Source organism: Lissotriton helveticus, chromosome 2_2 (genome assembly GCF_964261635.1).
Source record: "Lissotriton helveticus chromosome 2_2, aLisHel1.1, whole genome shotgun sequence".
In the NCBI taxonomy this organism is placed as follows: domain Eukaryota; kingdom Metazoa; phylum Chordata; class Amphibia; order Caudata; family Salamandridae; genus Lissotriton; species Lissotriton helveticus.
Window position 1 is genome coordinate 125834331 of NC_136060.1, and position 13628 is coordinate 125847958.

A 13628-nucleotide genomic window follows, 5' to 3' on the forward strand; every position below is an offset into this window, starting at 1 on the left:
ACTATTGCGGGCGAAGGGCGTGACAAAGAGGTGGGGAAGCTCTCTACACCGCTGCTATTGGGCAGATTAGTCCAACTTTGACCTTGCCTGCAGGGCACACCACACTCCGGGCTTTGAGGACACGCCACCGATTGGCAGGACGAGTGACCTCTGGCCACACGGTGCATTCCCATGAACACTCACGCGCAGAGCACTGGCACCTGGAGATACAGCCATCACTTCCCCCATGCCCCGGAGGCTACTTCAATCCGGGGCAAGTGTAAATTATGGGTATGGGCGATTGCCTGGGTGGGGGGAACAACACCAGACCTGCCTCCTGACAGCAGCCTAGACTCCGGGGCCTTCCCCTCCCCTGAAGCCAATTTCAGACACATAGGCATCGAACATCCTTCTACTGTAACCACAGTGTTTCTCCACACCTTTCAATTAAAATGGCTTATGAGCATACAATACTCAGGGACAACTTACTGATGAAGAATACCTACTTAGGAACACTCTGGTTGAAGCCTTGACAACCATGTCACCCATTCCGTGAATAGGGCACTGGTTGTAGCTTGCCAGCCCTTTACGCAACAGTTGAGGAAATATGCTCTCCCATGCCCATAACACCCTCCTCACTGGAACCCCCTTTACCTTCCCTAACACACACCCTACACCCAAGGGAAATGAGCCCTCAACCAGACCACCCAAATGGCCACATATCATGTGTTTATACTGCACAGACTATTGTATATACTTACTGTATTGATGGAAAAGTGCATAAACACTGTTCAAATCAGCATGCATTTTTGAATTACAAGCTCCAACTAACTTTTAGGGTGAAAACTCTGGTAGGTTGTAATGGCAATTGTTTCCTCATTATTCACTGAGCTGATTGCTATTTTTCGCATTAATTGTATGTTAGAATGCATGCTCCCATAGTGAAATAGGAGGTGCTGTTCATCCCTGAACCTCAAGGTGCCTGCCACAAAGTGCAGGAATCAACAAGGGGGCACCATAGGTGCCACCTCGGCCTCCAACCGCAGGCCGTGCACCAAAGGGGGCCCTGCTGGGGGCCCCCTAACATACTTTCCGACATGGACAGACCGACATGTAAACCATGTCAGAAACCATGCATTGTGATCTCAAGGGCAGAAAGAGCCACACTTGAGATTACAGGCTACATTCCGACTGGTGGATGGGCTTTCTGAGCCCATCGGAAGCCAGCTGGAATGACCAGTAAGATTCCTTTCTGACTGTCCCTATCAAAATGAGGCGGTTGGAAAGGAATCTGACCACCCCATTACGATGCGGCATTAAAGGCTCTGATGCAAGGTCCGAGCCTTTACGGGTTGTATCGTAATCGGACCCTCAATATTGTCAAATTACGGTATTATACCTTCATGCTTTTTCCTTCACACCACCCCTCTTTTTGATCTCTTTATTTTCCTTGAAATCTTCTTTTCTTCTTTATAAATCATGAAGAGTTTCTGGTTTATAACTAGAATTAGAACATTGGAATGTTGGGAGCTCCATTGAAAACAATATAGTGCTCCTGGCTCATAATGGCCGGTAGAACCCCGGAGCATCAACATTCCAATGTTTAACAAAAGCCTCATGGATCCCTGGAAAATTTCAACCCCCTCAGGCTCCATGAGGCCTTTATTGTACAAATAGCCTTAAAGCCCTCCATAGCAGGCTCTACCCGCCATTAAAGGCCTGCTCCCTTGTTAAAGACCCGCGCCAAAGGAGGCCTTAAAAAGCCAGTAGAGCCTGCTACGGCGGGCTCTAAGGCAATATACTGTCACTTAATAACGTCCATTCTTTTTGAAAATTATTGGAATTTGTTTGTTACATTGGTGCTTTCAATGTTTTGTTACAGTTTATACATTCATTTATTCTGTGAGAACTATAATACTGCCTTTCAAAAATAGAAAAAGTAATATATGGTAAATATTTATGGTTAGTATTTTCTGCCGAGTACAATTGCTTCTAGTCTAACTCCCTGCCCACTTCTATGGAAACATTCCAGCTGTGTTTGTAGCCTGAAGTCATCTTGCCTTTGTGGTATTTCTCTGTAGTTCCACCACGCACTGATTGCTGTACAAAATCCTAAATCCCAAAGAAACCTGGTTTCAATTTCAGTGGATCATGAATGTTTAGGCTTCATCTCCAACTCAGAAAGAACGCCCTTTAATGTTGACTGATTAAATCAAGAGCCAGACCTGCTCTTTTCCAGGTCATGGACAGCTCTTACACAAGAATGAAGGAAAATGTCATGTTAACTATTTAGTGTAAATGCTGTAAACTAATTGCTGAAATCTGTGTGTGTCCTACATTTCTTTTCCTACAATAGGGGAACTCAGGCGCATGGCAGCTCGTTTAGTGAAAACTTTAACTTCTGCAGCAGAAGCATTTTCTTGTACTTGTTGTCAATTAGAGGGATCAATTACTACCACTGGCTTGCACTTTGGTACCCCTGGCACTGCACTTTCTCCCCGTTCTGCCACATGTCAATACACAATGTCAGTAACAGAAAGTAAACAGGGCTTCAAAAACCATTTTTAGGTCGAAACCTGCCAGACAGTGCAGCTGGGGACATGTCAATAGCTGACCTGGAAAGCAACTCCGCTCATTGCTTTCCACTGGCTTTCTATTTGTCACTCACATTTGCTTGTTTTCTATTCACTCGCTATGTTTTAGCCCATCCAGTTTGTCTTTGTTACTGTAGTGGAGCACAACTTACCACCTCTCTGATTCACTTCTTCTATTATTCCATGAGGGCTTGTTTTTCTGGAAATATTTTTTTCTTTTCGTGAAGCATCCTTGAGTGCATCTTTTTTTTCCACCCATATCCTTGTCTGCTTCTCTGCCCACCCCCAGCACCACATATTGTTTTCTCTCTCATGTTCTTTTCCCAGTCCATTGCCCTTTGTTTTCCACACCCACGAATTCTGTTTGATGTCTCCCACCACGATTGCCATTGTGCTTTTTCCCCTGCATTCCACCCTCGGTAGCAGTTTTTGCCCTGCCCTTACGTCCTTGGTGCTGATTGTCCTTATGTCCCACCTTCTGTGTCCTACGCCTCCTACCCTCATTCCCAGGCAGCACTCTTCCTTTGTTGGTTTGTCCCCCATCCCTCCTCTGTTTGGTTGTATTTCTAAATTGTTGCACAACATTTTTAAAAAGTGTCTTTGGGTCTACTCTTAATTTACCAACCCTTCTCAGATTGTTGAAGAAAAACAAAAAATGTTTGCCTAATTTTGTATGCATACGCATGCATGTTACATCCAACCTGCAAAATGGTGTAGCAGCCCCATTATAGTGCTTTGTCTGTTTTTATTACTATTAGCCATGCTGCACACCAGTACAGCTAAAAATAATTGGCAAAGCCAATAGGTCTCATAGGCAAGATCAAATGGCTTTGCCAATGCTTGTTAATTTATGTAGTTTGCCCCCATTGACCTTCCCTGTGAGAATTTGGCCTGGCATATGATGTCCACTATTCTAGTGGGCACCTTGCACCAGTCCAAACGACCCTTATTGATGGTAGATTTAAAGACAACCTTTATAGAAAGCTATCCTAGTGGTAGCTGTGGAGAGCAGCCTTCAGGCTAAGTCTTGAAGGAATGTAAAGCAGCTTGTTTTACCAGTCTATAATCTCTTGAATGACCAAATGAAAGGAGAATGACACCAGGTATATATAAAATATATGTATATATGTATTATTCTAAATACATCCCTCTAGTCTCTTTATGAGGCTAGAGGCAAAAGTACATTCAGTAAACTTAATTATCACACAGTAAATAAGCACAATATATGTTGAGCCCTAGGGGAGTACCAAACCAAACCATATATTTAGAAAGTGGTATAAGAACCATGACTGACATAGAGACAAGGCCTAGAGCCTTTAGAACCGCAGGAACCATCCAAGGTAGTGACACAGGCGACCCACGGGGGACGCGTGCAGTGTCTAAACACAGCCAAGAATCTCCATTAACTTCTATGGTGAAAGTCACGGTTGGAATTTTAGAGATAAAGATAGAGGACTTGGAGCAAACTCCTTTAGAACTAGGAGGTTCTAGAATCAATACCCATGGGAGCACTGGAGTACTCGAGTTACCTCACCCAGGGAAGCCGGGTGCATAGGTGTCTTTTCGTGTCGGGTTTAGTCGTCGATTTCAATGGCGATCTGCTGCAAAGTGCTGCTGGTGTCCAAGTTCAAAGTGTCCGGGTAGATCCAAGGCTGGATTGGAGATGTGAAGAACCTGAAAGCAGAGGGGACAGAGTCTAGGCCAGTGACCAGGAAGGCGATGAGCGGATGTCCACCAATGTCTGGTGATTTCAGGTGAAGAATGTGAAGCTTAACTCTACAGCCACGAGGACCAGGAGGCGTCGACAACAACCAGGTGCTGGATTCTAGCTGTTCTACAAAGGATGGCGAGTGCTGCAGTGTTAGTTTCCGGAATGGACCCAACAAGCCTTGGCAACAGCAACCCAAGCAGAAAGCAGAGATTGGCTTTGGTGCAGACCAGCAAGGTCTGAGGGACTCACCACTCAGTGGGGAGTCAGGGCACATATGGAGCAACCAGGAAAGCCCAAGGAAAAGAAGAGATACCTTTGTGGGGATACACCAGTTGACAGACCAGGGATCGCAAAGGGGCCTCAAGCTGAACTGCAAGAAGCTGGCTCAAGGAACACTCGTGGAGTGTAGGTCCACGATCTTTGGTAGAGATAGTGCTTGGGGCTTGGACTATAAGTAGCCCCATGCACAACTTCGGGAAAGCTTGGAAAGTTGATGCACTAGCAAATGTGCATGTTATTCAGGAGTCCTGGTTCCACGTCGCTCATGAGGGCTGCGGGTCTCAGCTTTGCTGGGATCTCATATTCTCCTCTGAGAAGTCTGGAAGTCTATGTCCTGAGTCACAAAGACTTCGGAGTCCGGCTGGAGCTTCGGAAATGCAGACCGGCAAGATGCTTCTTTGGTGCCTTCTTGAGCAGGGTAGTCACTCCTTGACCCCAAGGGAGATTCTTCAGTTCTCTAGTCTTTAGCAGTGTATCAAAGTTCCAGGATTCAGCTTCAGAGTTTCGTCCAGGTATAATCTAAAGTCCTGTTGCCAGGGGTCCCTTACTTATACTAAAGAAAAGGGTTGGACATACTCTGGGGTTCCACCTAGTGGAGGGTCTGGGAAGAGGGGTGGTTACACTCCTTTCTTTTTGTCCAGTTTTGCGCCAGAGCAGGGGCTGAGTGCCACTGCAACCGGTTTGAACTGGGGTATGCACAGGTAAACCAAGTGTGCCCCCAGCACTGTCTGAAAAGCACTCTCTGAGTGCCCCCACCCAGCCCCAATACACTAAAGCCTGTCTGGGAGGTGGTTATACCTCCCTGTGACAGGAAACCTATTGTCCAGGCCTCCCCTGCCGGAGGTTCATCCAGCAGCAGGAGGTCAGACCCGTGTCTGTAGCATCCATTTTGTGATGCTAGGGTTCTTTTAAACTATTACCGGTTAGGTCAGTGTGTACATGTCTCTCCCTCTAGAAGGGAAGTCAAATGCAAAGCATTGAAATTATTCTTATATCAAGCTGCAGTTCCACTAGTCATTACTAGATGTCCCTCACGAGTTTTTTTGCCAATAACTGTGCTTGGGGTGGTCCTAAGAGGTTGGGACCACCACCGAATTGTTCAATAAGATGTGCTTTTTGTTTTCAAGGCATCTGCTTGGTACTCTCCCTAGGTTAGGGAGGATCCCAAAATCATCACCTCTCTCACTGTTTGATAATTTTTCAGTTTCACTTTTGTAAAAGTACTATATGCTCTTTAGCATATAAAGATAGAGATACTTATTTTATCATAACTGGTACTGTGCAGGATGCCATTTGCAATTATTTCACAGTGCAGACAAGTACACAGTGCCATCATCCACGCTATGCAGTACTACGTGTAGTTCAAAGTATACTACGTGAAGCTACGTGTAGTGCTGCTACGCAAACTACGCCCAGGGTTACTTATGATGTCACTTGATATCAAGGGGGGTGGGTGTTAATTCTACAAACCTTCAGATTTTGGGCTCAGTGCAGAATACAGTAATATGACAGAGTTAACATGAAACGATTTCTAAGAAATATTGTGTTCATTATTTTCTACTCTTCTGTGGCACAGGCTTACATTTCTCCCATGACAAGGGAAGAGTCAGCATGAAGTGGCAGTGAGAGCAGCTTCTGAACAGAGTGCTTCTGCTGTGGTGGAAGAGTGGAGCAGGTTAACGGATGCCAGCACCTTAGGCTAAGTATGAGTTGTGGATGAAGTGTGGTAGTTGCCCACGGGACAAGGTACTTCGAAGAAGCAAAGAAGCAGAGAACTGGTGGGCACAGATGATCCCTTGTAGAACTTGAATGCCTCCAAACCTTCCATATAGTATACAAAATATTATTAGAACATTGAAATGTTGGAACCTCCATTGAAGACAATGACATGGCACAGGCCTAACACTGGCTGGCATGGTCCTCCTCCTCCAACATTCCAATGTTTGGCTTTTTTTAATAGTGGGGCTGGCATCATGTATAGAATTTCTCTATTTTCTCTTCTCTATTGAGGCTCTTCAAATAACACTGTACTGCATGTCATCTGTAAGCCACTGTTAACATTTGTTCACAATAATAGATATTCAATAGCACAACAGTGATTAACCCACGCAATCATGCACACTGTGCAATAATAGCGCGCCACACGTGCATTAAAATACATAGCACATTTCAAATCTGATGCTAGAAGAGATGTGGGCTACCCACTGATCAGAAATAGAACTTACTGAAGACTGATGTCCTAAACTGTGTCTGAACATAAAACCAAAATATTATTGTGGGGTAATTGGCTGCATTCCCACGAAACCATCTGGATTGACTTGATATATGTAGCTGGACTTATTTAGAAGGTATACGGTGAGCAGACACATTCATGTGATTTTTTATGGTCCATCCTTCCTAAGAATAGTCATTTATCCAACAGTTAAAATGCGAAAAAATTGATAACTTGCAGCCATTGAGCCTTTTGTCGAGAGATGACAATGTTGCTCTTCAAAGTGGCGTAGCGAATACCCTTCAAAGGTGGCATATTTGACCCCATGAATATGCATTACCATTGTTCATTACATATGCACAAAGTGTTCCCTTCATGGTTCACGTGTTGGTGAGAGTCCACGCGCTCCATGTGTTTACATTAATACCCTGGCCGAACCTCGTGCAGAAAGGCTCCACGCTCCTTACTAATTACCACCGCGGGTCACGCTCAGTGCCCACTGCCCAGCTGCGACATTTACATAAAAATCCCATGGTATTGTGGCACATTAAGGGTGTTTTCAAGAGCAGTACTTTGTGGTCAGTTGAAGACGTGTGCATACTGCATGGGGCTGGATGGCTGAATAGCTCATGTTAGACTAGTCTTGGGCACTAACTTAAAATTCACCATTTAAAAAAAATATCTGAATTTCTCTTTTAATAGTTAATTCCATTCTACACTCTTATAGAGAAAGCATGCTTCCTTCGTCCACCTGAGCTGGGTGATTTTTTTATTTATTTATGTTGCTTATGCAGGGATCAGGAGTCTGCACTTCAGTGTCATCCAGGTCACTGGTTACTCTCACTTGGACTATGCGAAGCCCTCCATTTAGGTCTTCTGCCTCAACACTTCACTGCCTCCAGTTGGTACAATATGCCACAGCTCGACTACTGATGAAACTTCCTAGCAGATTCCCAATTATCATTCATCTGAAGAAACTTCACTGGCTTCCCATGCATAAAGGAGTTATGTTCAAAGATCTGTGCATCTACTTCAAAGCTCTTCATAAGAATGGTCCATCTTTCATTCAACAGCTATGCACATGGTACGCTCCCTCATACAGAGACGTTTTAAGGTATGGGTAAATTGGGCAATTGCCCAGGGCCTCCCAGATAAAGCGAAAGATATATTCGGAATTTTTGCCACATTGCTTATAAGCAGCTTCTTTTACTAATGTGACAGCCGAACATGCTTAGCAGGAACTTAAAATCAGATGTACAAAGGGTTTGGGCAGGTAAAAGTCAAGCAAAGTGATGAAAGCAGCACTCACTCTTGCAAGGGTATTTATTTTCAAGCGCAAAATGTAGTTTGCGCTAGAAAGGATCCTTTTTTACAGTGAAAATAGCGTTTTGCGCTACTTCGCACTACTTTGCATCAAGGGGCATTACTTGGGTGTTACTTAGGCTGATTAACACAAGCAGCCCATACTGTTTGACGCAAAGCAGCATCTACTAAGATAACCAGATGCAGCTTTGCATCAGAAACATTGAGCCTCCTTGAAGCAGGCGCTAATATGTAGTCATATTTTCCTTTCCCTAAACATTCCATGCCTGTATGCTGTACTGTACAAAACGGATGTATGACGTTATAACGCATACTTTTACTCCGCAGACCATTACAACGCGACTTTTACTCCGCATACCGTTACAACGCATAGCGCCTTGGGGCGCTGGATAGTGGTAAGTATAATTTACTATTCTAACTCCAGTCCCCGTGGACCCTAGGGAAGGTGTTGGATAGTAAATTATACTTATTCCCTATCCTAGAGCGCCCCCCAGCGCAATGCGTTGTAATGGTATGCGGAGTAATGGTCGCGTTGTAATGGTAGTGCGGAGTAAAAGATCCGTTGTAACGGGTGTATACCGTACAAAACACATACAGTGTGTGGAATATTACAAAAGTGTCTACTTATACGACTTTGTATTGGAAGTTCACTATTCCAGTTACAAATCCTATGCTAGACAGTACGCACACACCACTGGACCATAGGGCAAAGGCTGAACATGGCTCTAGGAAACCTGTTTGGGCACCAGCACAGGGGTAGTGAACAGCAGTAAGCTATTGTTAACAAATATGGCTTTGCAATGCTTTCTCTCCTGTGCGTGATGCAGTGCAGAAAATACAAAGGGGCATATTATCAAGGGATTTATCTCCGCTTTTTTGGCTTTAAAAGCCAAGAAAGCGGAGATAAAATTATCTCCCTATCAGCAACAGGGTGCTAACACGCAAATTCGCATGTTAGGACCCTTTTTCTCTACGCTTCCCCTTGCATCTCTAATGAGATGCAAAGGGGGTGTTCCAGAGAAAAATAATAGGAGAAATGTTGATAAGCGACATTTCTCCTATTATCAAGGATTCCGCTAACCCGGTTAGTGATAAAAAAAGCAGTGCCAACCGCGGTTAGCACTGCTTTTTTTACACCTGCTATTTTCCTGACTTAGCCATGATATCCTATGGAAGGTGGATATCATGGCTAAGTTTGTGAGCCCCTATCATCAAGCTAACTCCAAACTTCGAGAGATTATCGTTGATTTTCCAGTGATAATCTCTCATTTGGCAGTTAGCGTGAGGATTTTTATCACCTCTGAGATAAACCTTGCTAATAGCAAGTTATCTCTGCGATAATTTCCGGCGATGCTTAGCGTTAAAAAATTCGTTGCTAAGCCTCGTTAGCGTTAAATATCGCTAATCGTTGGTAATATGCCCCAAAGTTGTTTGAAATAGGGGGCTCCAAAATATATCATGCGAGGGGCTCTACAAATCCTTAAAATGTTACTGCCATCATGCTCTTTGTGTTCTGCTTATGCTTTCTTTTTTAAAGTTCCCAGGACCAGTAAGTCTTGTCAAGGTGACTGCTCTTCCACCTTTTAGATGCCTTTGTAGTGATTTCCATTTTGGGCCCACTTTGATTCTCCCTTAGTTTTACAGATTAGCTGTTTTAGCTTGCTACTGCTTTGCACAGCCACATAAAATACATTTGTTTTTGTGACATGATACTTTTTAGAAATGTTCTGTACATATTATTTCGTAATCAGTGACTCTTCTTGGGATTTAGTCTGAACATTTTGCACAAGATCGAATAACATGGTATCCTATTTTCTTGTGCCCAGTCAACAATACCTCCTAACATTTTTAGACATAGCGTGGTAGTACTGCAGAATTCCAGCACAGTAGTTCTTGTCATATAAACCATGACTTGCTCCCTTGGGGGCAGATAGGAGAATTCCAGTAGAGAGACCGGTCCTGGAACAAAGGCAACAGCCTTACATAAACTGAGAATACACCTATGAAGCAGACCACCTAACTACACACACCAGGCATGGGGTCTGTTGCTGATCCCAGAGATCAATAATATATCCCTGTGCTCACATAGTGATGGTAGGCCTAGACAGATATATTAGTTGCCATGGTTGGGTTGTTCATTGTATACGGGCTGCTAGTAATGCTGATTTTGTTGATCAGTTGTGTTTGTTTACTTATTACAACACACTTGCTTCAAAATAGACTATAATAGTTTTAATTAATATATTGTAAACTTTGTTTGTGTCTTTCCTTTGTTTATTATGGACATGCATGATTGAGAAACGAAAGGTGATGATCTGTTTCCACGGTTCCCTTAGGACTAGAGATTCATGTTCCAGGTTTGCCGAAATCACCTGCTACTCTGGAAAGCTTAGGAGTTCAGGTGAGACATTGTGAGCCAGTCGGATTTGGGCATACAGGTAATGGCATGGAAGAGAGGCTCAGTCCCTACATTCTCATGTCCTGTTATCCCAAGGCACAGTTCTGCTACCAGCAGAATCCCTGCAACAGCTTCACCTGGAATTCCCTGTCATCCAACATTTGTTCCATCACTAGTAACATGGTTCAGGAAAATATTGAGAATCTGGCTTTTCCAACACTAGTTAAGTAATCCGAATCTAGTTTTTGGCACAGACTTAGCACCGGGACACCCCTGGGCATTACTGCACTTTATGCATTTTCTAAATAAATAAATAAGCATGATTCATCCTAATCTCACCCTCCTGAAGTGTGGGGATGACATAGAAATGTGTGCCAAGGCTGACTTTGGTTTCCAAGCAAGCCCTAGGTGCAAAGAGTGCCTTCATGCCACTCATTTACCTCTGTCTAATTGAACAAATTAATTGTGAGCTATTTTAAGTTACCACAAGTCACCTCGTTATTTTCACATTATACTGTATTAAATGCACCACAATTGACCTTTGAGTGACACAAATTAGAATACAGCTGTTGCAAAGAACCTTTCTTTAAATGTCCCAAAGCATCCCATGAATTGACACGTGTTTGTAGTCTAGAACTCCATAATGTCAGGTGTCCAGTGCCTTTTGAGTCCTCGCATCTTTAGAAAGTTGTGCAACACTCACTTCATTCTTATGGTACTGCCCATCATTTCTTCTTTTAATCTGTCCACAGCATGTGTTCCATACACCAACAATTACATGTTTTTATTGTACACTGTTTTTAAGCTCAGTACTTTGGGTGTAACTGACAGCTTCATGTGAAAATATCACATCTTCTGGCACGAGGAGCGCACGCAAAGCCCACTATTGACTGTGGTTTTCATCCTTTTCTGCAGCATAAAGTGAACAATAGTTCAGGGTATGAGAGCCATAACAATCTATTCTATGTACACTAAAGTAAACCAAAAAATGTCTAGGCCCCCACTGTATTGATATTAAGGCGCTGGCCATAAATCCGATTTCCCCTGTCAGTATTGGCATCCTTGGGTGCAAAGTAGCTGGCAGTGTGCAGTGCCAATGACCCCAACACATCCATGCATGCCTGCAGCAAAAATATTAGGATTTGTATTTGAGGGTGAAAATATTCCAGAAATCGTCCCAATTTAGTACCTCAACATAGTTTCAAACACATTACTTTCTGTACATCAAAATGTGGGTATACATGTATGCCGGCAGTTCGAAATATTAGCATCCAGAGCGTCATATTCAAAAACAGGCAATGAGACACAACCTTTCACAAATTATAAATCAAACACCAATTCAAACATACACTCTGGTTAAAAAAACATAATTCATATACAATACACACAGGTTTTAAAGTAACTCCCGAGGTTTGTCTGTGTACTAATACTATGTACACCATCCAGGCAACCCTCCTCCTTTTGCCCACCATGTCATAACAACATACATCTACATCATATATCCTCAAATGGCACCCTTCAAAAGCCAAAGTACAGAACGGTACCTCTACATGTATAATGGGCAGATGCCAATCATTTATTTATTTATTGGAGATGCCTGGTCCATACATAGCTGTAAGGCTGTGTCAGAATACTAAAGATAGCAAAGGGTTAAAGTGACATCAGGGTTGAGACCAGGATCAGGTTAGCATCAGTAATTACAATTCATAGAAGCTATAATAAAAAAAAGTGCCGTTTTCAAGGCTCTTTGGAGTTTTATATCACCTGTTTGCAGAAAAGAGGTAGACAGTAGTTCCAGAGTGTACAGCCTCGGATGTTCTTGTCTTCCTCATGATCATGCATGTTGCTTTGCACATAGACGGCCTTCTCTGAGAATCCGACCATGAGTATTTTCTGGATGGCTAGTGAGTAAGAATACACTGGTGAGATGTGTAATGGCGGGCTCGGCAGTGCTTTGTAAGTCTGGCAATGAGCTTTGAAGTCTACTTGTTTATAAATTGAGGGCAAAGGTTTAGGCCGGCTATAATTTTCACCCGGTTTTCAGAGGGGTCCCAAATAGACGTTTTTGCACTAGTCAGAGCAGGACATAACCATTACAAGCACCAATTTTAGACATATCTGTGTAGCTCTGGTACGACTAGCATTAGAATTCCCCACAGATTCAGACGCACTTCTCAACTGCATGGGCCAGTGGTAGAATTGGGAGACTGACATGAGCAACGACTCACCAAGTTGTGAACCATCCATTTGGGTGATGTAGAAGGGCCCATTGAAAATGGCCAAAAGACCAGCAGGGGAAATGACATGATCTAGCGTTTCTATGATAAGGGCCCGCCATCTTTGATAGATTGAGACACAGGTGTCCAGTACATGATTTGCACAAGCTTTCAGTGAGTTGTTGGCACTCTCCAGATATTTGATGTCAATCTGTGTGTAATCTGTGAGGTGAGTTGGTAATTGTCATTCAGGCAATTCACAAGACAATTTACACATTGAATGGTGTGAATGAAAGGGTTGAACCCATTTGATGATGTTGGATGAAAAAAGTTATGATGGAATTTTAGCAGGTTTTTTGCTGAGCTGCAGAAATGATCTGCGACTGGAAGGCCATTCCCTATACCAATGTATATAATGCACTCTGTTGCCTTTCCATCAAGGCCATTGGGTATTGGATCTGTTGGCTTTCCCTCAAGGACATCAGAAGTTGGTGGAGGTGGAGAAATATTTCGTGGTACACAGTGTGGACTAAGTAGGATCATTGCATAATTTATTTTCATCGACTGTAGCTTGGACAAAGCAACGACTGATAGACACTGTGCGCTTTGAGTTCCCAAGAGATGAGATCTGCATGTGTACCACGGATTTGAGGATCTTTGTAAAGGAGATGAGCATAGAGATGGGCCTATATTTAGCCAATAAAAACACCTCTGTTGAAACAACTTTTTCAAGTTGACTGCTCCAAAATAAGCATGTAAATTAAAAATACATAAGGGTTAACAGTACGATGTGTTCCTTCATTGGTAACAAGGGGTTTTGGTAGCATCATAAACCATGAGGAAAGATAGGAATATGGCATTATATTACACATGCTACCAATTATGTATTTTATATTACTTGGATGTTTTGGGGCTG